At 40.1% G+C, this 24,592-nt stretch overlaps 1 protein-coding gene and 1 long non-coding RNA gene across 11 annotated transcripts in view; one reads left to right on the top strand and one right to left on the bottom strand.

Moving 5' to 3' along the window:
• The window catches only part of LOC146433359 (uncharacterized), a 269,497-nt gene that overhangs the window by 94,297 nt on the left and 150,608 nt on the right, over positions 1 to 24,592 (bottom strand). The window lies entirely within an intron of this gene.
• The window catches only part of LOC146433360 (uncharacterized), a 79,027-nt gene that overhangs the window by 43,340 nt on the left and 11,095 nt on the right, over positions 1 to 24,592 (top strand). The gene's annotated exons all lie outside the window — the stretch shown is intronic.

The raw sequence follows: 24,592 nt of genomic DNA, 5'->3' as shown, positions 1-24,592 counted from the left end.
AAAGATAAAATGGTATATTTCATTGTTTCTTATAAAAATCTTCTTATTTATCAGCATGATCTATGTGAGAACTTCAACCATCTTCTGGCTCATTCCAAATTATGAAAGCTCAGAAATATGGAAGAAGGTTCTGAAGCACACAGCCCTTCCACAAAAGAAATCGCTACCATCGATGTTAGGCTTCTCTCCTAGCCCTACTCCTCACAAGCCCACCCATCCCAGAACTCCTGAGTGGGAGAAGTAGCATGTTGGGGGCTGGTGTGACACTAACACCATAAAGATCTGAGTACAGGGTTGTCCCCCTGGGATCATCCCAGGCTGCTGTATTACAGATCCCAGAGCTAACTGCGATAACACAAGAACAAAATCAATCCAAGAATATGTTGAGGATTAGGACGTAAATGCACCAACACACACAGCTTGGAGTCACCACATCATCTCCCTACGTCTGGCAATGAGATACCAACCTTGGGCTGTGCCTCTGATCAAGCACAGACCTGACTCTTTCCATGACATCCCAAATATGTGATACTGCTGCAGAAGCAGTGGCTGCTTTGGCTAAAGCTCCATAATCTGTCTGCAATGCATGGATATCCTCTCCAGAGTATTCCTTTCGATCCATTTCACTCCTAAGCTAAGTTTCTAGATACTGATGGCCATCAGGCAATTTCCACTTGTTTCCTTTTATTTCTCACACGTTTACTATTCATTAATATTTTTCTCAAATACTCACACCTACTTTTCCTCATGTTCCACAGGTGCTCAGTTATCTTTCATGTGCTGTATTGGATCTCAAAGACTGCCTCTCCTTTTTCCCATTTTCACTGACAGGGACTAAAGGGGTTCTGGTCTGGATAAGGATGTGTAGTTATGGTGACAGAACATTTTTATTATCAGACACTTACTAAAGCTTGTTAAAGGTTTTATGAAGAGAAAAAAATCTGATTTTTAGAGGGGCAGATTAGGGTCTTCTGGGGATTAAAAGGATTATGTTTTTCCAGAGAATGTCCAATGCAACTACCACAGCTTCTGGTAGATGAAGATTTCACCAATGTTCTCCATCTGGACTGCTTAACTGACACTTAAAACTGGAGAGTTTCCTCTGGAAGACAAGCTTGGTGTCCTTTTAGAAAAATTATTGAAATTGGGTGTTATAGCAAAAGAAAGAGTTTGGCCAACACAAAAGTCAGCTGACAAATTTTCTGTCAATGCAGTGTTATCTCAGATAAGTAAAAGCAACCCTGTGAGACAGAGAGGCCAGAGAGTGCACTGTGCCAGGCACAGCAGCTTCCTTTATCCCTCTTGCCATGCAGCCATGCCACATGGTCAGCAGTCAGCTCAGGAGACAGATCAAAGTCCTTGTAATCCTGTTAGGAGGCTCTTGATATCACCCGAGACAAGGGGAAATGAGATTTGGGGATAATCTCAGCTCATCTTAGCTGCAAATGCCTACAAGGAAAACGTGACTGTAACCTGCCACATTTTACACACACAAACGTCCCCTTGTCTCTTGCTCTTTTCTGGAATAATGTAACTCAGGCAAGTGGAAATACAATGGTGGTTTCTAGTTCACTGGATTTTTTACAAGTGCAACAGTACAAATAAATCCAGTTTTTCCCCCTGACTGACCCCACTGGTGGGTTGTGCTGAGGCGTAGCTACTAAACCAGAAAAACCACACTTCTGTTGTGATTAGAAACCTTTGGGATGTCAAAATGTAACAACATATTTGCACTTTGGCTGTTTGCCCTGAAGGTTTACACCAGTGGTTATATTAAACCTTTCATTTGCAAAGCTGGTACAGGAGCAACCAGAAAATAAACCCAAACTGTCCAGAAATGGGCAGGACCCTGAAACCTATGAAGCAATGCAGCACAAAAGAGGTGATGCTGCTTTCTCTTCATTTTATTTCCCCACAGAGTCAATAAATAAGAAGAAAAAAGCACAGGCAGTCAAACCTGAACGGAAGAGCCGATTCAGTAGGCAAGCTCTGATCTTCAGTATGTTCACTCAAAGTTCTGGTTTTTTAAGGAAAGTTTCCTTGTTCTTACATAACCTTCGACAGTTCGCTACAGCAGGGTAAGTGAGGGAACAAGATTAACAGATACGAGATATTTTTACTGCTTCACCCAAAGATTCACAGAATTTTCTGGGAATTTTAACACTTTTTCAAAACAATGTGTGATTCTTCATGTTGCTATCAGTGCTAGGAGAGACTTCTACATAGCCTCCAAGTGATTTGTACTGAGCAGTCTAAGAAAATTATTTAACATCCTTCTTCAAACTAATAAATCTGCTAAATTTATTTTTGATAGGAACCAGAATTCTGTTATTAAATATCCATGCAAAGTAACTGCAGCAACAAAGTGGAAATCATTAGGCTGCTATTCCTACCAACTGTTGTGTGTTACCATGAACTTAGCCATGACAAACACTTTGTGAGTTAACTTACAGGAAATATATTTGTGTCAATTAGCACAGATTGTGTGATCGAGGAGCAAGATCAGTGAAGCATAATACAAGTAGTCAATATCTGCCCTAAAATATGACATCTATTTATCTAAATGCAAAAACTTGGCTTCATTTATGGTATCACTTCCTGCCCCCCCCTTTTACTAAGCATGTGTTTTAAAAAAAGATTGGTATAAAGAAAAAGAAAGAACATTACATAATTTTAAATGAACTTCCATTACAATGCTGTTCCACCAGTAGGATTTGTTTGCCTCGCTACCATGAAGATCCACTGCTGATATTTTTACCAGCAAGTCCTCCAAACAATCACTGACCTCACGTCACAAAAGATCCACCACAGATGCAAAACCAGAACCATTTCCCTACACTCTGCAGCTCCACCAAAGTAGGAGCTGAAGGCACTTGATATCTCAACAATCAAATGAAGCACCAGCTGTGCCAACACATGGCCTAACCTGTGATCAAGTCCTTTTTCCTTTCTGCAACAGCTGCAACAAAGTCAGGGTTCCTTGGATACAGAAAATCACTGTAATCTCTCCAGTGGCAGAAAACCAGCAAACAGCCCCACAAAATAAGCACCTTGGGCTATTAGTTAGCTTTGCCTTTCCACTGAAAACTTAAGCCAAGAAATGTCCGTCCAATCAAATTAAGGACAGTCAGAACTTTCAAATAGAACATCTTAAAAATATTATAAATATTATAAAACTCCAAGCAAAATATTGATAGGATTTTTTCTACATCATTACAACCCACTTCCCTCCATATCCATTTATGACAGTAGAAGCAGTCTACAGATTGCATCTTCCCAATGAAAAGCTGTACACAAGACTTAGATGCTTTCATTCCAAGACAAAGTCTTTTGTAAGACCCCATGCATGCACTACTCCATAATCTTTTCCTAGAGGCAGTCAGATTTAGGACTGAAAAGGTAATGAGCCAGACAATAGCACTTTCAAGTACTAAGGATGTACCTTTTAGTAAGTCTAAAAATTCTGTTCAAGTTTCTGAACCGAATATATTCTACTCATCTACAGCCTCATCCCAAAAGCATCTAATTTTCTCGTGAACACTACTAATTGCCTCTATCCACGATCCAAGCCTTGGAGTTTCGACATGGCTGAAACTGTGCTCCTTTCTTATTTATCAGTACCCCTACTTTTGACTTGGGTCCATGTGCTCAGGCAGGATCCAGGTGACAAATAGAAAACTGTTCTCAAAGAGAACCAAAAATCTCATCTTTCCCCATCCTACAGACATGTCAAGACAAGGCTTCACTCACAGGACCTTCTGTTGTCCCAGGGCAGGGTGTTCTCAGACCTTCCTGCTGGAACTTGGTTATACCCAGTGTTCAATCCACCCCATGTGAATTATTAGCTGGAATATACCACTTACTATAAAATATTTTAGCTGCAGCCCCCTTTTTGTAACAAGTTTGGCACATTTTCCCAACACAAAATTGCAAACACAAGTAAATCCTAAGAGTGCTCTTGATTCTAAATACAGGATTGGCATGGGCTCATACAAAGCCTAGGTTACATTATGTTTACATGGAGAAAAAGGGGTCATAATTGGTCTGCATTGTTTGCTAAGGAGGTAAATGCTTTATGCAGAGAGTGTTCCCTTATCAAAAGGCACTCCTGTGACAGTAGAGTTTGCCCCTGCTAGCAAGAATATGATATGTAGGCATTTAGAAATACTTAAGAAGTATCCTTAACTAGTCCTCAAGGAACAGAGAGCAAGCTCAGGGAAGTGCAATACTGCCACTACTCCACCATCCCCAGAGAAATGTTGTTACAGAATCATTTACTATTGGAGTTAATCAGCAGAATGAGTTCAGACAGAACTTGACTTGTGACAAGTCTCTCAACATCATAAAAGAGCAGGGATAAGCAGCAAACTGTTGTCCTAATCACAACAAAAAAACTGTTAGATTTTCTTCACCAGCTCATGCAGGGTTTGCCAGAGGTATCACACCATTTTTAATGCTGCAGCAGAATTGAGGAATTGTCTATGTGGATCTGACAGCCTTGTTTCTTCTAACCAAAACAATCAGGAAATGCATTTAAGAAAATTATTTTCTCTTGTCTTGCAAAAATATGAACCCATACATGACTTTTCTGCAGCAAATGAGGCTTTCATGCTTGCTTATTGCTGTGCACAGATTGCATTTCAGAGATTAACCAAAATGACAGCCCAACAGCCCACACCAGAACTTCAGTGGACACCATTGTGAGTGTCCCTTCAGTTTTTTCAAAATAGTTCCACAGTTCCTTCTACGAGAGTTATGCTATTTGTAGCTTTGAATGCAGAGGCATGGGTGATGAAATTTCACCCTCTATAACAGCCCAAATACCAGTCAAGAATTTTACATATACGATATTACCAGCAGACCAAGTGCACAACATCCTTGCATGCTTTACAGCAAGATATCAGAAGTCATAAGAACAGGGTGGGTAAAAATGCTCTGATGGACTGAAAACTGATCTTAAAAAAAAATATGCAATCCAGGTTCTGAATCTAAGGCACAATTACACAGTTAATTTCAGAAAACAGGTGGGTAACCTCCTCCTCCTCCTGTTTCTATGTGTGCTACAGGTCTATTAAGACTGCTGCAAAAAACCTTAGCAAACATGTATCTACCAAACTCTCATATATACAGTCCCACAGGTTTGTTAGTCAGTCACTCACCATGTCCTTTCTAGCCTGACGTACGACTTTCTAGTCTTCTCTAGAATAAGTGTTACAGATCAAGCTGTTAGCTGGGAATCTATTTGGAGCACTCAGAGATTTCCCACTTATTTCAAAAGAGCTTAGCTGCGCTGCTATTTTTCCATGGAGGCCAGACTCCAAAAACCTGGTACAATTCAGAGTATCTAGTCCCTACTGTGCCCCCCTGCTCCAAGAGCCAATTCTCAGTGTGTTTTTTCCTAATTTCCAGAGGCCTTTTCCGCACCTTTTTTCCCCAGATGCTTTCTCCACATGCCTTCCTTGGCATTACAGTTACACCTGAGAGTCTCCTCCTCAATATATGAGCAAAGTAAAATTAATGCTAACTTTTACAACACCCACCTATTTCTTGCAGAGCTGGGTACAACTTTGAGGTCCATTAGCCAGTTTATAATTATATATTTGAGAAACTGTCCTGTCAAGGGCCCCTGTGCATGTTGGCCACCACAGATGGAAGGGGTAGCAAAAAGGGTATCACAGCTGGTTGAAACACTTAGTTCTGTATGCATAAACTTATCATGCAGACCCCAGCTCCACCCAGGTTTTCTCACACAGATGAATTGTGTGCAGGTGCCTTCATGAAGCTGCAAACTGCAGAGCATAAGTCACTTCTGCCTGGGGGGCATCCTGTGCTCATGCAGAGCTCCCAGTGGAAATCAAGCTAGTAGCAGTTAATCGCTATGTGTATTTTAGAGAAAGCCAGGATGATTTTTCTCTGGGTAACATATGGTGCACTTCACCATGACATGGACTGCCACAGATCTCACTCCAGTCTCAGGCAGGTGTTCTGGGAAAATGGCGACAGTGGGAGATGTGAGTTTGTATTTGACATAAATGTGTCATGTGTTGATTTTAGGTATGCCTGTTCCCCAAAGATTACCTACAAACATTTCAAGGGTCATCATCTCCAGTTGTCTTCAGACACCACATCTGAGGATCCTTCTCACAGAAACAGAAATTAACCTTTTAAGGACAATCACATTTTCTTCCCATAAAAGTGCTCAGGCATGCATAGAAATATTTTTTCTCATTTGCAGCCTAAATGCATTTATGATCAATCCATATACTTGCTCCTGTACCAGTGCTGCCTTTTAGATTAAGTAGTTCCTCACTGTCTCTGGTTCTATGGCAAGCTGCAGTAGTGACTTAATTCTCTTGTTTCAAGGAGGTGGATAGCACCAAAGATAATTAATACCTTAACACAGAACCAAGCTCTTCTAATATGCATTTAAAATAAGTATTTTCCATTGAACTGTGGAAAGGGAAAACTGGAAATTTTGCAAACCTCGAAATTAGAATTAAATTATTAGCTATGAAAAGTCATAAAAGATGGGGAGAGGAAAATGAAGCTGTAAAGGAGAGCAATATTTTTTTCAAAAAGTATTTAATTAAGTATCATTAGGCTCAGTTTTCTGGCACTGTGGTCTCTGTGCCAAAGCTGATTATGATTTCCATTTTTCTGTGTTTAAATTCAGAGTTAATTGATTTGGGTTGAGATTTACCCCAAGTGCAGTCAGAGACAAGAACAGCTACAGCACAGACGAACCCAATCATCACAGCCATGTTCTCAATACATTGCCTGTTTGGTCAGCTCACAAGACACAAACCAGATGTGGACTGGCTTTGGATAAGGGGTGCTAATGCTCTGATGCTGGTCCCAGTTCTTGTGTCAATTCCCAGCCCCTGTACCTGCATCCTAAACCTTTCTTAACTGAAATCAAGCATATCATAAACGGCATGACATAAGAAGTGCTGCTGCTTAATATTAGAACCACTTTTCATTGCCTGTGAACAGCAGGAACAATTCTTCTTGTATTGGATCACCACACTTCAATGGACATGAGGGTTTTGGTTGGTTTGTTCTTCAAAATCTGTACACAGCTTGGAACTCTGTTTGGCTCAGTGCACTCTAATGCTCAAAGAAAAACATGAAGGAAATCCAATGGAAATAAAAAATCTTACAGGCTTTAAGGCTTATTTTTCAGATGCACCTGTTCAGGTGCATTGCTCCAGAAATGGAGTAGGGAAGGAATCAGAAATAGAAAAGTCATTTGCAGAATTCTAATTCACCTATGAGGATGATCCTATTAATCAGCTTTCATATTGTTCCCAGTGACCTTTTACTTCCTGTCATACTATTATTACCCTCCTGCTGGTTTTAAATCTTCCTTCCTGCATCACTGAATAAGAAGAAAGTAAGTTAGTTCAGAACAGGCCATGACCCAAAGTACATGAGAGACAAGTGCCGACTAACGATTAATTTTCTCTGAATCATGTCAACATTATTCTCCAGACCCCATCACTTCAGCTTGCAGTGACTGCAAACACAGCTGATAAAATACTGGAGTGTAAAGTCAGGACTTGTGCAATAGCAGTTTTTCTTAAACCAAATGGCACATGCTTCCCCTTCCAGTAGTGCTATAAAGGTGCTCCCTGGAAGTCCTGTCAACAAGACTACTGATTATTTCCTATGAATATGAGCTTAGTAATTTCTGAAAACTAAAACAAAAATATCTTGCTAAAGGAAAGAGACAAACTTTTATTTCATCTAGCTTTACAATATGTTTAACTGTGGAGGGATTTTTTTCCCCCAATATCAGGTACTGAAATACCCCTGAACAGGACCAGCGATCAGTTTTTCTTGGGATACATGTAACAGACTAAGTTGGAGATTCTACACAGGGTTTCTTTCATGTACTGCTGGACTACACTTATAACTTTTACATCATAAGTTTTATTTGCAGACGTGAGCAAAAAATGTCTTCTAAAAGTGATAAACTTACATTTGACTCAAAACAGAGGTATTACAAATCCAAGTGCTTAGGGCTGTGACTGGATTTGGATTGATTATTTCCAGTGTCTCAAGCCCCTTGGAGGTACAAAAACTCAAAAAATCTAGTAAAAAAAGAGTTTACCCTTAATAATTCCAACTTCTGTTACTTTAATGATTTGGCTGATTTTGTCTGGGTCTTCTTCCTTCCCTAGTTTTGTAGCCAGATGTACAGCAGTTTAATAATGAAATGCAACAACTAAAAATAAAATGGAAAAAGAATGAAGAATTCTGGCTTAGAGACCACATAAACCTTTATTCCATGGGGTCCATTTTCTTACAGAAAAATGTGGTAGACTAGAAGGTATTCTTGTTTTCAAGATTATATAATGTGTTTTAACTGGGCACCACTGACAGAATAAAGGACCAGCAATTGTGAGGAAAAGTGCCAGTATGGGATCTTCAGATTCCAAATAAACTTGAAAAAACCTCAGAGTTTCAACAATACAATGAGATTAAGTTGCCATTCCCATTTTTTCCTAATGGTCACATTTCTAACAACAGACCTAGAAGCCCAAGCCTGACAAAATTTTCCACTGAGCAAAGGCACTTCAGACAGCCTCAGTTAATCAGGCTGAGCAGGATAAACTGCATATCAATAACTTGTGTTTCTGGGCTCTCTGAACCATGTGTACAGTGCAGTAGCTGAACTGATATTTGGGGGTGTGAGTAGACTAAACCTGCTGCAAAAGCATTTGATTCCAAGCAAACTCCATATGAATGCTTGCCTCCCAAATCTGAAGCTGAGGTGCATCTGTTCCTCACATTAGCCTTTTCTTTATCACTTGCCAGCCTCTCTGACACAAGCTCAAGTGCTGATCCCACGCCAGGGCACTGAGTGGCTGCAGCACAAAGCCTGTGCCAGAACTCCCACGCCAGACTAGCACCGTCTGTGCTTAGGCTTTTCCTTAGTTCTCAATTAGATTATCCAAGTGAGCACACACCACCCTGTCCTATAGAGACTGACGATTACAAGGGGTGTCTCTAAAAAAAGTGTAAGAAGGTTAGATAGGTGATCAATTACAGCTTCCAGAGTTATGTTCCACGAATGCAAATAGCTGCGTATAAAACTCCTAACACTTCACATTAGAGGTGAAAGTCTGTGAGACTGCAATGCAGCTATAATGATGTGTCAAGGTGTGTATGTGAATTGGTAATAGCAATCAATGCCTCCATGTCACTTGTCACCCATTACCTTTCAGACCCTAGTCCAAAATTCAATCAAGTCTGCCACATAGGGCATACAATCCCCTAAACTGTACATGGAAAAAGTGAGAAAATGACAAAATAATCCCCTGCACTAATTAGGATACAACTGTTCCTTTCAAAAGTTGATGCATCTGACTCTACAATATAAAGGCAAAAATTGTCTTTAACCAGGATCCCCAGACTGAAGATTTGCCCTTGGGTGCTAACATCAGCCCTTACAGGTAAGGACATAAGTCCTTACAGTCCTATTTAAACACAATCTTCTGCCACTGGAAGAAGTCATGTCTCCTTTATTCAGAACCTTCTTTCTGTCCCTGACATTAACTCAATTCAGCCAAGAAGGGAGAAATCCATATTTGCTGTCTCACAACAGAGTGCTCAGGCCCACAGGGTTTAAGTGAAGATGCACATGCAGAGGCACATGCACTGAAAAGCCCAAACAGTGACAGTGGATCACAGTGTTGAAAGTTGTGACTCCTGAGCCAGATTGGAGTAGTTCTGGGCAAGCGAAATGGACAACAAGAATATTAGAAATATCAAAATCTCCCTTACTATCTCTATTACTAAGAGATCTTGATGGTTATCAAACATCTTCTTTATAATCCCACTAATGTCAACAGGCAGCAAACACACGTGAATCCCAAACTGATGTGCACTGCACATCATTTTCAAACATCAGGGCTGCTGTTATTAAACACCACATCTCTGTTTAGTCACTGAAGTAAAAAATACATTTAGTACCAGCTCATTTGGAGATCCCTTTACATTTGCTGTGAGCTGACACTGCTGCTTACCTCTGAAAATCAGATTACTTGGTTAGACTCAGACCTTGCAAATTAGCTGTGCAGATTTCAAAATGCTGCTCATCATGCTTTTCATCAGGTTCAGTCTTATTCCCACTGAGTTTCATGATAAATGGCTCAGAATCAATTAACTCTATGATCCTGAACAACTGATGATATACCAGATCTTTTTAATCCTGTTATTTGATACAGAAACCTCTTACACAAACAAAGAACACTACCACATACAACAGAGCATGGCTGCGCATCTCTTGTTGCTCCTTAGTATTTAGCTTGTTAAACCTCAAAAGGCTTCATCCAGTTCAGAAACATGTACAAGCCAATTATACAGACTCATACAGGAGAATTTAAGTGAAAAATTACCTGACATCTGAACCATTTTTCAAGAAGCTACCACTTCGCATTTCATGCAAAAATAAATGTGTTCATAGGTATGTGTTTGTATATCTTAATGAATAGAGATATATATATAAATATATACACTTATATGTGAATACAAACATAATTATATGAACCATAAGATAACACCTCCAGAATTAACAGAATTCTGACTACACATTATGCCTATAAGAACACAGGGAAGCCCTTCTGATAGCAGCCACGGTATAATATTTTACATGTAACACCTGTACAAAACCAAAGTGATGCTGTACCAGTGGTAACTGAATTAAATAGCAGTCAGATTCCAAATGAATTACGGCCATTTTAAAATATCATGAAACACAAGGACAACTTTTAAACCAAAAAAAGTCACCTTGTCTAAAAGAGATATGTAAAAATAGAAAATACCTAGAAAAACCTTTTGATAAAGAAAAGTTCATACAGACCTGAGCTACTGCTTCTTCAATTCTCTGTCTTTAGTTGTCAGTGCTCGCCTCTTGAGCTGTTGTATCTGGCTTACACCACACAATTCTCAGACACAGATGGAGGCAGCTCCACTTCTGATCCAGGGAGGGTCAAATCATTTTGAAACTATTCTTTTTAACCAGCTATTGATCAGCACCAAGGACTTGGGCTCATCTGTGTAACTGGTAACACACAAACACTAGCACAGAAGAATTTTCAGCTTCAGCTAAATCGCAGAGTTCTCAGCCACTATCTGTTTTTACAGGTACTTCATATTCCTTTCTTAAATCTTCCAGTTGGGAAAAGGTAGCAAATAAACACTTTCACTGATAGAAAAAAAAGTTTTTTTCTGCAGCCTGTGTTATGAAAAGAGATGTGTTTGAAAGCCTGTGCTGCTGTGTCTGTTTGTATGCAACTGTGTCTGTGGTGAAGAAGGAAGCATTTGGCATCACCCAAACAAACATTTTCCATACACTTGCAGAAAACAAAATAACTCCGTTTGAGTGCACACATTCCTAGGGGTGGCAGGTACAGTGTGACAGACGTGGGGCTCAAGCTCGCTAACAACTCCTGGCTCAAGGCACAGGGCTGTGTAAGCTGAGCGCTACAATCTGGTGTAGCTACACACGTTATCACCCAGGTGCAGCCCACACCCAGCTGAGGCTGCCACATTTTGACACACACACACTGAGACATTTTTAAATCTCAATATGAATTTCCTGGTGTCCATTAATCCACCCATTCCCTCTCTATACCACATCCCTGTTTCTTTGCCTTGGGCAGGGCTACTCTGCCAGCAGAGTATAAACACAGTGAGTTCTTTGGTGTAGTTCGTCACATCCACAAAATCACCTCTCAGGCACAATCCTCTAATTGGTGAAAAGCTCCTGTTGAATAAAGCAAACCTGGATCTAAATCTCCACTTCAAGGAAGAACCTGTGTGGACACCATAAGGTGGAGGTTTTCTCACCAGACTCTAATACCTGCTTTTGATATAAATGGTAACTCGACATATTTTTAAAAGGAAAGACTTTTTATACAGTCCTCCATCATTTCCTGTTTATTATAAAGAGTGTCTAGGCATGTCATGAATGGAGAAACCCTTTGGTGAGCGTTACCAGACACAAAAGAAATTCTAAATAAAGTGAAATCAGATAACTAAACTAAATTACCAAGAAGCAAAACACTGAAGATGTATGTGACAAAAGCCAGGCCCAGCACACTGGATGCAGCTATTGTGCTTCCTCCTCAGCCCATCTTGCTTCCAGGAGGAGCTGCAAGCATTCCCAATCATGCAGGAAATAACACCTGAATTCTAGTCCAGGAGCAAACCTGAAGCATGATGATGTTCCTACCATCAGATTTTGTTCTTTCAGTCAGCTCTGCACTCCTCCTAGAGCTTTTTGTCTGCATTTAATCATTTCCTTTTATTGCTATTTTCATAATAAGGAAAAGTTGGGATTGCTGACACAGTTCATAGCAGTTTCTCTGGGCTTAGCACATCAATGTAAACAACTTTTAGTTGTTCATTATTTATAGACCACATTTTACTCCAAGTGCCACGAAGTCACTCTAGGTTTTGCTTGTCAGCATGTCACAGTCAGGTTTCTAAGGCTCATCGACACCTACCACAGAGCAGATTTAAAATTTATTATGCACATATCAATAGTAGTCCCTGAATATATGCAACATTAAAAAGCATATTAAAGCCTGGGGGTTTTCTTTGTTGATTTTGTGGGGGGTAATTTATTGGCTTGTGGGGTTAGGGTTTTTTTTGCTTGTTTGGGGTTTTTTAAGACACTGTATCGCTTACTTTAATCGCAATGGGCATATGGCAAATCTTCCATTAAAAAAATTCATAGATACCTATGTAAGTAACAGATTAATCCAAGATGACTAGTGTGGTTACTCTGGCAAATAGTATACTGCAAAAAATAGTTTTTAAATGCAAACTGCAAACTCAATTTAGCAAATTTTTCCAACTGTAAAAAAGGGAATACAAAATAAACCATTTAGGCTTTTTGTTTCAAATGACCTTTCTAAAGAAAAAAAAAATTTAAAGGGCAAAGCAATAGGAAGATGGAATGAAACATTTAGTTTCATGACAAATTAAATGTTTCAAGTCAATCCAGAAACATTTCCAGGCCAGAAACCAAACAGAAATATCCTGTAATTCCATAAAACTTATGAATAATACCAAAATAGGTATGGGGTTATAAATATTAATAAATTTGTAAAATGTGACACCATACTATCCTGCATCCATTATCTTGATTTACAAACTGTAAACTTGCATTTGTGTTCTATCCAGACTGTAATTTGGTTCAAGTCTAAGGCAACTTTCCATTGAAGTATTTGAAAAGCTTATTATAGCATAACGCAAAAAGGAAAGAGCCAAACCTGAGTTTCAGAAAATTATTTTTAAAGCAAAATAAGACTAATGGTTTATAATGGCCTAAAAACACAATTCTGACTCCGACTGCCTGTTACTGGCTTTACTCTGTTCTACTACTGAGAAGTGTTACTACTACCAGCTATTCATAAAGCAAAATACTCCTAATATTTAGCCCCAGAAGCCATCACTGCACTCAGAAAAGCTGTAACCATGGAAGGGTATGAAACAGCATCAAATCCACTCAAAACCTATCTGCTGCTGTCCAATACAAGGAGATTAAAGAATCTTTGAGGGAAAGCACCACAGTGTCAGTAGTGGCTGGAAGACCCTGGAGCAACAGAGGGACTGACTGGAGGTGCAGCATAGAGCATGGAGAGCTGGGAGGTATAAATATAGGAGGAAACATCTCACCTTGTGCCTCTGAGAAAGAAGCCTTTATTTCACAATACTGAAGAAGCAAGGTCCTGTGATAACAGAGAAGGAAAAAAACCCACATATAGAAGTGCTCTAGTTTAGCAGTGCCTAGCTAACTTACAGTCATAGAAACTTTTAGGTTGGAAAAGACATTAGGACTGAGTCCAGCTGTTCACCCAGCACTGCCAAGTCCACCACTAAACCATATGCCCAAGCTTCACATCGACGCATCTTTTCATGGACAGCTTGTTCTGATGCCTGATCACATTTCAGTGAAGGAATTTTTCCTAATATCAATCTAAATCTCCCCTGGTGCAACTTAAGGCCATCTCCTCTTGTCCCATCAGTTGTTACCTAGGAGAAGAGTCCAATGCCCACCTGCCTAGAGCCTCCTTTCAGGGAGTTGTAGAGAGCAGTAAGGTTTCCCCTGAGCCTCCTTTTCTCCAGACTAAAGATTCCCAGCTCCCGCTGTGATACTTAGTTCCTCATCAGGAGGTAGTAGAGGCTCCTCATTTCATGTCTTTCCTAGCTACATCCAAAGCAGTTGTAGTGGATCCACCTTGCCGAAAACAATAGCCATTTTGTCAGAAAAAAAATGTCATTCTCCAAAATAAATTCCCTCCCGTAAAATTTTGTACTGCACACATCTGGTGACATTGGATGGTTGCTGAAGACCTTTGTAATAAACTCTGTGCCCTAACATGGCAACCTGATTTCACCCCTGAAGAGTTTGTTAGAGATAAGAAAAGCAAAATTCAAATGGTTTGGTCTGTGAGACAAGTCAAGTCCATAAAAGCTCTGCCTGCCTGGGAATGAGGAGACCAAGAAAAACAAATACCCCAGCTAGCCTGGAAACTGAAGAGCCTTGGGGGAGCTGCTGAGGTGGAGTGTCATCTGACAAGGCAGCTCAGGGACTGGAAGTACATGCTGAAAAAATGGGAAACAATTGAACTAGATCCTGGGCACCCACTGAGAGTGTGAAGTAATGGGAACCTCAGAAGGTTATCTAGCTAGGAACAGCAAACAGCAGCAAAACAGAGCTATGGCAACAGAGCCCAAGGCTTGAGTTGGGGCTCACCAGGAATGTCACACTGGAGGACATGCAGAGTCCAATGGAGAAGCAGCAGCTTTGTCCAAAATGAATTATTGCATACAGGGGGCTGGAATCACTCAGTGGTTCTGCCAGTGAAATTCAGGCTTACGGTTTCACTCCCATCTCTTAGGACATGTCTACATTGTGTATTTGGCCTGAAGCCTAAGCTCAGGGCTTTGGCCTGGCCAATCTCCTGACTGATTGCTGCTAGAGTCCAAATTAGCACACAACCAGCATGCCTCCCAACTGAGAGCCCCAAGGCACTAAAGGGAAACTTCATAACCAGCTTCTCAGCTGGGTTTGGAGCACTCGCTCCTCCTCTGCTCCAGAGCAGTCCGGTCTGGAGGTAGCCCAAAGCCCTGTGGCCCATGGCAGGGCAGAGGGAGTGCTTTCCTGCCATTGCCTAAGAGCTGAGAGGCCCCAAGGAGCTGGGCTGTGCCACCTCTCAGCTGCTGCTTTCTGCTATTAATGCAAATTCCTGTGTTGACATTGCATCAAAGCATCTGAGCACACCTCAAGTCCAGGAAAGCTGGATCTTTGCTTCTCAGAAGAGAAACCTCCGTGTCACTGACCAGGCTGAGGTCAATGACACTGTTTATTTAACAGTGTGGATGATTGGTAAATGGCGACATAAACATTGATTCAGCCCCAACTCAAACACAGAATGCAAACCTGGCCTGAGTGGGGCCCAGCTTAGCAGTTATTTTACTCTGCCAAGAAAGCAGAGCAGCAATTAAAGAGGGATGAACTGACAGTGGAAAAGCACAGCTAAACAAAAGGACGTGTCTACAACAAACCATTACTGCCACAAGGGAAGCAGTACTAAGGCAGCCTACAAATACCCCTCAAATCATGAAACCCTGGTTGGTGCAGATATGCCATTCATGTAAGGATATAGCATAGTTGGATTTGCATTGATAGGTTCCACAATATATTTAATAGGGAATTGTACCCAGCAGCAAAACTGCAGGTCTTACAGCCTTCCAAAAGAAACCTCTCCAGCTTCTTGCTTCATTTGTCTTACACCTTCTGATGTGCTACCAAACAAGCTAGCAGGCAAGAATGTTCCCAATAAAAAAAGAACAATAATTAAATGTTGGAAGAATGCTGATACAAAATAAATGTCAGATTGGTGATTATAGCTATAAAAAAAAATACAAAAGAAAAAACAAAATCAAAACAACTGCGAGGAACATACTGTTACAAAAGGGGGTTGATATGTAACATGCTCATTTGATATTTCAGTCTTTAAAGGTTGTGATGAACTGGGTGTTGGGTACTGATCAAGAATAACTCAGTGAATAACAGTGAAATAACAAGCCAATTTCAGAAAATCATTATGTTTGTACAGGATTAATGAATAGACAAAAGGCAAAAGTCATCAAATAAGTTATTTTTTAGAAATTATTCACTTGACTCTAGCAATAATAATTAATTACAAAATTAACAAGCATGTGACAATAGACTGATTAATTTATAGTGTATCTACCCTGAAATACAGTTAATTAAGAAAAGACAATTGCAATAACAAGTAGCCGAGCTGCACAATGAAATTAGATCTTGTCTTTTAATTGTATCATCACCTGTCTGTCCAATCAGTATCTAGGCCAATCACTGGCCTGCAAAAGAAAAAACACACCTTGGCAAAAAAGGTTATAGAAAATAGAAATCCTTGTCAAAAGAAAAATACACTAAATCTACAAATAGTGCATGTTGGACTCTATGATTTTAGAGGTCTTTTCCAACATAAACAATTCAATAATTCCCTGTCTTCTCCAGTGGCCCCAGTGACTGAGTGTTACAGACATTATGGATCAATAACATTTCAAAAATAAGAATGAAAATCCTATACCTGAGGCCAGCAATTGTGTTAAGAATTCCAACCCCTAGAGCCTGCATGGAAGTGTGGTAGTTAAAACACCTGTATCTGCCTGAAATTTGGTCAGCTGTTATTAGCCAAAGTTCCATTTACCATGCCTCACACCTGTTGAGCTGATTAACATGGAACAAGTTATACCATGATGGTTTCTCTTGCCAGAATGGCTCTGCTTTAAGGCTGACCATCTACTCAGTGAAACCTTTCTCTGCAGATGACCGACAAAGGGAACAAGCAAACAGTACCATGGCATCAGAAATAGTAAAATCAGGCTCCTGCAAACTCTGGCTGAAGATTTTTCAGAGTTTGGGGCATTTATAGAGTAAATTTACACACCAATGCCAAATAATGTGTGAACTCAGCATGTAACCTTCTGCATTGCTAGAAAACATACAGGACAATTATAGGATATCCTTTATATATATTCCTCGCATTTACTACTCAAAGTTTTGGGAGACCAATGTCTTTCTGACAACTCATCCCTATGAGTTTAACCACATCCCTGTGAAATTAACCACAAAGTGCAATCATGCAAGCCTTATTTCCATAGGAAATCAGATGACAAAGAAGTATCTTGATTCACCTGATTCTGAAATTCTCACTCCATTCATGTGTCAGGCTTCTCAGTTCATTCCTGCTAACTCAGGCAACTGGAATATTCACCTCAAAATCAGGGACTGGGGTTCTGATCATATCACAAACTCAGAAGCTTCAGAGTTTCATTAATGCCAATAAAAATACAGCACAGGGAAACAAAGCAAATATTTTATATTATAACACTAAAAACTCCTCTATCAAAATATACCAATATATTTTTGGACTGGTGCCATTCCTACACTGCAAATTCACAACTACTTTAGATTTGTGCCCGTTTTTTTTCTTCAAGGCTATCAACTCAATAGTTTTGTCTAGAGATTTGCTCATTCTGATTTTTTTTTTTAAGTATTTGCCTTTATACAAATGTTGGATATCTCAGTTTTGCTTACACATTCAGTGCTCAGATGATTTGCTCCGATGGTGCCGGTAATCTGTGAAACTGAAATACGTGACAAAAAAGCTCATGCAAAAGCCATTCAGAAATAAATTTGAAAACTGGAACCAAGGCAAGGGATGATGACATGTCTGTATCCATGCTACATAAACACAGAAACCTTTGGTGGTCTTTAGTTCATCAGCACTCACATGTACAAAGTGTGGGAACCAGTTTATAGTTTAACCTTACCCATTTGCCCCAGAAGCCTCTATAGATCAAAGGGGATCCAAAGTTAGAAAGCAGCAAGACTAAAGATATTTGGAGGTTCTACAGCAGCACTAAAACAGCTGGAGCAAAGAGCTACTACATCTCAAATTATCATAGAAAATAAATGACTGCCTCCTTTTCTGTGTTTACAGAGGGAGGAGGATGGGGGATAAAATCAAACTCAATTCAAAGAAATGTTCATTAACAAAAACAAATATGCAAAAGTATGAAACGCTCAGAGATTGATTCTGCCATGAGTTGGCTTTCAGGAAAGCCACGGCCTTCAAAATCACCACACTTCTGAAATTAAATCACACTGAAATAATACCTACATATTTGGAGTTTGGGGAGTGTCATTTTCACCTTAAACACCATTAAAATGAGAAATTGGTCATGCAGGCACTGATCAATGGACATGACATCAATGAAATAGTGCACCTCATTTTTCTGTTTGACATTAAGAGTCTTGTGATAAGCATGTAGGGAGACAGTGTGCACTCTATCAATATTACGTGAGGATGATGATCCTTCTTTGATAAATGCATGAATTGTGAAATTTGTATATTTCCATAGCAACTTTAAGTCTTTGTTTGTCTAGTAAAGAAAAGTATCATCAGTAATATCACTGGCAGGTCAGCTTTCCTTACTTGCATGTAGGAAGAAGGAGGGATGGAGAAAGAGTGATAAATATGAAGGCTGTCATACTTGAGTTATGCATTGTTTCAGTACTATAAATTGTTTTGTAGCTATTTTAAGCACAACAGTTACATACTCTCTGTTCTGTTCAACTCATAAGTCCCATCCAATTGCTAATGTAAAAATTAAAGATGTGTAACTTCTCCTCCATCTTGATTTGCTTATACGTGCTCAAATACAGCTTTAAGACTCAAAACCTAAGTGCTTAAGGAGAAAAGGATTATGATATCATTAGCTGCACCCCAGCTCCCTGAAAACCCCTCCTGTCATGATCCATTAACTGCAGCAGTGAAGATACAGATTACTGGCTTCACTCTATACTGTGCTAAAGGTAAATAAACATTATCTACAAAGGAAGGTGCAAGCTTTCTTGAGATTCAGAATAAGTGAAATAGGAATGATTGGGAATAGGAAAGCATTCAGTCACTATTTTAACAAGGTCTAATTTTTACTTAGAGTGGATGTTTAATAACTATGCCAGTTACAGTGAGCTCATAATGGTACAATGGATCTGGAGTGAGTGGGACCATGGACATTGGTGGCCTGGGTACTGAAGTGGGTTGTACCCCAGAGTAGAAGCTTTCCTCTAGCCATGTACAGCTGTTTCTGTCTTTGGCTGGCTGGAAAGGAATGCCCTGCCGTAAGTAATGGCCTTAGCAACTGAAATGTTCTTGCATTTCTCATTCTTGCTGCAGTAACCTTCTGTATGTGCACATTTCTTTTGGTGATTTTTTGCCGCAGAAAGGATCTTAGCAAACCTAATTCATTTCCTGTGCTGTGTGATGAGCATGTTCAGATCCTTCTATTTAACAGTGCTGTCTCCTACTTGCTAAAGGATCTGTACACCTGGCATATATTTTTTGTAATGGTATTTTCTACAGTTTGCCATATGAGCAGTTGTCAACTTGGAGTAAAATCTGTTTCCTGCCAAATTTCCAGTTCTGCTCCCCATCTCACTGTTTTATGAACCTTGTTTGTTATGGGTAGACTCCTCAAGGATTTGCACTATGTCTCTTGTTAATTTCTTTTTCAGCAAGTGTAATAACATTTTTTGAATACTTGAAAAAGTTAAATGGGGCCAAACTGTTCAGTGGTTTACACTGGCATCATTCTCCCAGGCTTAACAGAATAGTGATGATTTAAACCAGCTGTTTATTTAGTCCATAAAAGAACTGAAAAGCAGGTAAAAGTATTTATTACTCATTGTGAAAAATTAAAACAAAGTTCAGAAGCTCAAATCCTGCCCTTTAAAACCAATAAAAAACAAAGCCTACTTTAGGTACATTTTTATGAATAATGACTTAGCTGACTGGGGTAGTGCTTGCACCACTGTGGATGATTACAAAACCATATTATCCCTGGAAAAAGAAACCAACACAATATCACAGTCTCTCTACAGCTCAAGAGAAGGAGGGAGCATGCTAGAATAAGCAGGTTTGGTGGAGAAGGAATCACCAAATTTCAGTTCATGGTTTAAATGGTATTTTTTGAATTCTGCAAATAATTTTTTGTATTTTTGTGCAAAAATGCTCAAATTGATTCTGGAGCAACAGATCTCCTTCTTCCTATATAAATACACAAGATATCTGGAGGAGAGTAAGAGTCGCCATTTCTCCCTGACCTAGGAATATGAAGCAGTTCTGAAAAGAAGGGAGGAAAGAGACTGCTGATCCTCAACCTTCCTGTACCAAAATAGGTTTGAGCCTGCTGGACAGAGCAGCTGAACCAACACACTTTGAACACTCTTGGGATCCAATTTCACAGTTTGCAACACAGGGCAAGGGCTCCATCCAGGACAGATTTACACGGAAAGCTGAAGGGTGATCTCCTTACTACCACTTTCCTGTCTTGCCTCTGGAGCCTGCAGTAGCTGTGCAATTTGTTTCCCCCCTACGTGTCACTGAGGATGCATCTTTCCCATCACAATTACAGGGCTAACTCATTGAAGGGGAGGATTTACAGATCCACCGTGGTTTGTGCAGAGCCTTCTCTGCACAAACCACTCTTCTCAGAGTTTGCTGAACTTTCAGCAGGCAGGTGAGCTGGACTCTTGCACATCAGCAGAAGTTTCACTTCTGTCAAAGTACAAGCACCAGGCAAATTTCTGGTATCTGGCAGCACCCAAGATCAATGTGATGCGGTGGCAGAACAGTAAGTGTCAGAGATGCTTCTGAACATCAGGCAGAAAAGAGAGTTATGCCATCTCCCTAATGCACTGGAAGTAGAATGGAGTTTTGAGAATTGCAGTTTGTGGTTTAGGAACTTAAATTTGTGTTCAAAGGGATGCATCCCCTTCAAGGTGTTGCTAATGGAAACTTGGGCCCTGACTCTGTAAAACAGTCCCAAACAAACCAGAAGTGACCTAGACACTACACTGCACTTGTTCCACCTCAGCCAATTTACATCTTACCCCAAAAAGAATTCCCACTCATCTATTTGCCCTGGCAGGCAGACATCTTTACCACAAGGCTATAACTGTTGAGTCTCTTCGACTTCCTTTTCCTTAAGCTGCTGCATAGGCATTTCTACCCACCATTCAGACTAAATTAGAGACATTATGATCTGTGACAGAGAGGCAAAGTATCTTGCTGTGGTCCCAAAAGCTTTGCTCCAATCTCTATTGAAGGTTTGCTCACCTGAAAGGCTAATCCCAGTTGCTACCTGGTTATTACAGCTGAGCACCCATCATTGCTCTGGGTTGTGTTAGCTGTGATCAGCCACCTGTTCTAGGGTGGTTCTTTGAACTCCAGAAAACCCCACTTGCAGTGCTCCTAACCACTGCACAGTGGTTACAGATCTTTTTTAATCCTTTTGTGAAGTTTTGTCCTTAGGGAGCTACATTTTGTCTGAAACATCTGAATTGCTGAGTTTATTGCACAGCCAATTGAAAATACTGCCTGTTGTTCCAGAGAATAACTTGGATTCAGACAGTAGGCTTCATGGGTCTGTGATAGTCAGGGGGGTGAGCTGAGTTAAGCAAAGAATAAACCATTTTATCTGAACATGATGAAGTGAACCCTGTTCACGTATTTCCATGTCTCTCATGAAGGGCAACATATCTGCATTTGTTAATTCTTCATTAAATTACTTGGGCTGGCTGCAGGGGAATATCTTCACACTGTCATACTGCTGATACAGACACATCATCATTACAGGTATGAAGCCAGGGTTCTATCTAGCAGAAAATTTCCATCAGCTCAATTAAGTGCTGCTCAGTAGTCTCTGCAGATAGAATGATAATCAGTAGTAGCTGCTGGACACACAGGACAGTTCATGCACTTATAGATCTGTTAAAGCCAAACACAAATACTAGCAGTCAAGCAAATCCAGTGGATTGCAGACGTTCCTTGGAAAATAAAGCCTTCACAATGCTATGCAGTGATGGCTACTTGCTACAGAAATGAACCAGTGTGTACATGGTGCTCATGTATTAAGCTGCAGGAACATGTCCTCATATTCCTTACTCAGAAAAGTCTGACAATCATGTCTCAGCCTGAAAACCTCTTAGAAACACTGATGAAAATTACTTTCAATCATCAAAAAAGTATTCACACCTCAGCAAGAAGCTAAATAAGGACACTGTTTTGGGAGTGTCCCAGACACTGAACTATTGTTTTTAATCCTCTTACTTAAATAGCACAAGCACAGAAATCTCCTAAGGTGCTTAGCACTGCATTTGACAGAAACAATCCATGCCCACGCAAAGGTGAGGGAAAGGGAACTGAGCAGACATGCCTGCAGTCATGAGCAGGGAAAGTTCATGGCCTGGGTCAGCAGACTGCGGGCACAAAGCAGATCAGCACAGGGTCACAGGCATCCTGCCTGCTTTCTGACTGGAGGGTTGGACATGCCTCAGGAGGCTCACACACAGCCCGGGTTTCAGAGTCCCGGGGGTACTGGAGTCTCTTGTGCAGTGCTAAGCTGGCCTTTCCTGGCAAACCCACTCAAGAGCCACAGTATGGAAGGAGATCATTCTATGAAGTCAATTCTAGACTAACAGGAAGCTTGCTTTTATTCTTTTGTTTTGTTTCTCAAGATGGTTGTCTGAACCCAGCAGAATTTCTGTGTGCAGTCTCTGTTACACAAAAGCAGCTGGATCCACCTAATACATCACTGTTTTCCAGAGCAACTTAAACAGCAGTCTAAGCAAGGACAAAAAGCACAGCTCTGTACCTCTCTTTCCTTTTCTTCTCCTTTTATCTTTCACCCTCATTCTTTACCCATTTTTTTCCCTCCATTTTGCAGTTTCACATCCATTGCCATCTCTAACTCCTCTTCCCTAATGGTGCTACTTCAAGAATAGTTCATGCACACTACAGAGCTCTCTGCACCTAGAGTCATGTATATTGGAGGCTCTTAGGTGATAGAATCTGCTTGTACTTACACTAAAATAGCAATCAGGATTACTGAGACATAATGGGAGGGAAAAGTGAGACCAAATCTGTCTGCAAGGCTTCAAATAATAAATATGGTTTGTTTGCTTTGGATTTGGTTGGTTTGGGGTTTTTTTTGTTTTTTGCAGGGAGGGGTTGCGTTTACTATATTAGTGAAAGCAAGTGAATATACATCCATGAGAACTTACAAGGTGAGAAAGATACAACAGACAAAATAGGACATGCAAGACTAAGACTAAATGTCTATAAAAAAGTCACTACACAATATCGTGAAATCTTGGGGAGAGGCTGGCTGGTTTTAATATCAGATATGGTAATATGGTTTAATATCAGATATTTTAATTTTTTTTTTTCCTAGGCCAAATTCTCATTATAAACAGCAGAAGCACTTACAACTAGGCACCATGAGCATTTGTGCAACTTTGAAAAATGTCAGAAATGGGGAAAAATAAGTTGTGTGCGATGAGACCTAGAAAATCTGTTTGTTCCTGGTAGCTACTCCTTAGCAGCCATCAGCTCTTCTGTTAAAACAAACATCAAAGGTCTGAAATTCCACAATGACTTTTGAAGTCTGCACAAGTTCAGTAGTTAAAGTTGAAGACTTGTCACATGAGGAGTTTATGCCAATTATAAAGCATAAAAAAGAAATCACACACATGCAGGCATATGTTCATTATTAAAACAACAAGTCCACCAACTCTCCTTCTCCATTGAATGTTTGGCCTATTTTATGAGAAAATAAAAATGAAAAATAGCTCCAGTTTTCAAGGTAAAATACTTGAAAGAAACAAATAAATGTCAGTAGTCGCTTTCCCTGCATGCCTTCCTGGACTCCTTTTTCTACTGAACCGTGCTGGTACATTCAGCTTAACCCTCACATACCCTTGCTATTTTTCTGTAATGGATACTTTCTTCCTGTTCAAATACAGAAGCCTGGTTTGCTACTTTTTATACTGTTACTCAATAGACAAATTGGTTCCCAATGTCACAAAATGGCATAATTTTCCCTATACATTAAAAAAAAAAATTAGATTACAGGTTGTCTAAATTTTGTCTATCATGCATTTATTAGCTGCCCCTTAACACCACCAGCACTTCACAAGGCTGTATTTATCCCTGTTGAACAAGTGAGCAGACCCCAAATTGGGGCAAACTGGCATAAGCTTTTTTAAATCATTTTTCATATGTTTCCACAAGCAAAAGCTGTATCTTAAAGCTTATGGGTATATTAACTACAGGAGTGAGTATAGATAATCTACAAAGCAAACGACAAACTGAATTAAGCCAAATTGCTCCACTTCCCTGTCAGGAGATGGGGCAGGGAGGGGAGGACTGTTTACCTGAAATTATTTTTAATGGACTCATTTTTAACTTGAAGTGAAATTTTCCAAAACATCACAACAATTTGGTATCCAACTTCACTGCCATTCCAACAGGCACTCGTGAATTTCTTGGTGAAACAGCTCATGGGGAATAGTGATATCCTAATATATCCCAGAAAAGGTGTGACATCTTCCCAAGATGGGCAGATGCCTGTTGGAAACACAACTGTGTTTCCTTCCACTCAGCCTGATTCATTGCTGCAAACCCACCTTCCC

This window comes from Lichenostomus cassidix, chromosome 9, assembly GCF_008360975.1.
Source record: "Lichenostomus cassidix isolate B80296 chromosome 9, HeHo_3.0, whole genome shotgun sequence".
NCBI classification, from domain to species: domain Eukaryota; kingdom Metazoa; phylum Chordata; class Aves; order Passeriformes; family Meliphagidae; genus Lichenostomus; species Lichenostomus cassidix.
This window is presented reverse-complemented; position numbering and strand designations above follow the sequence as displayed.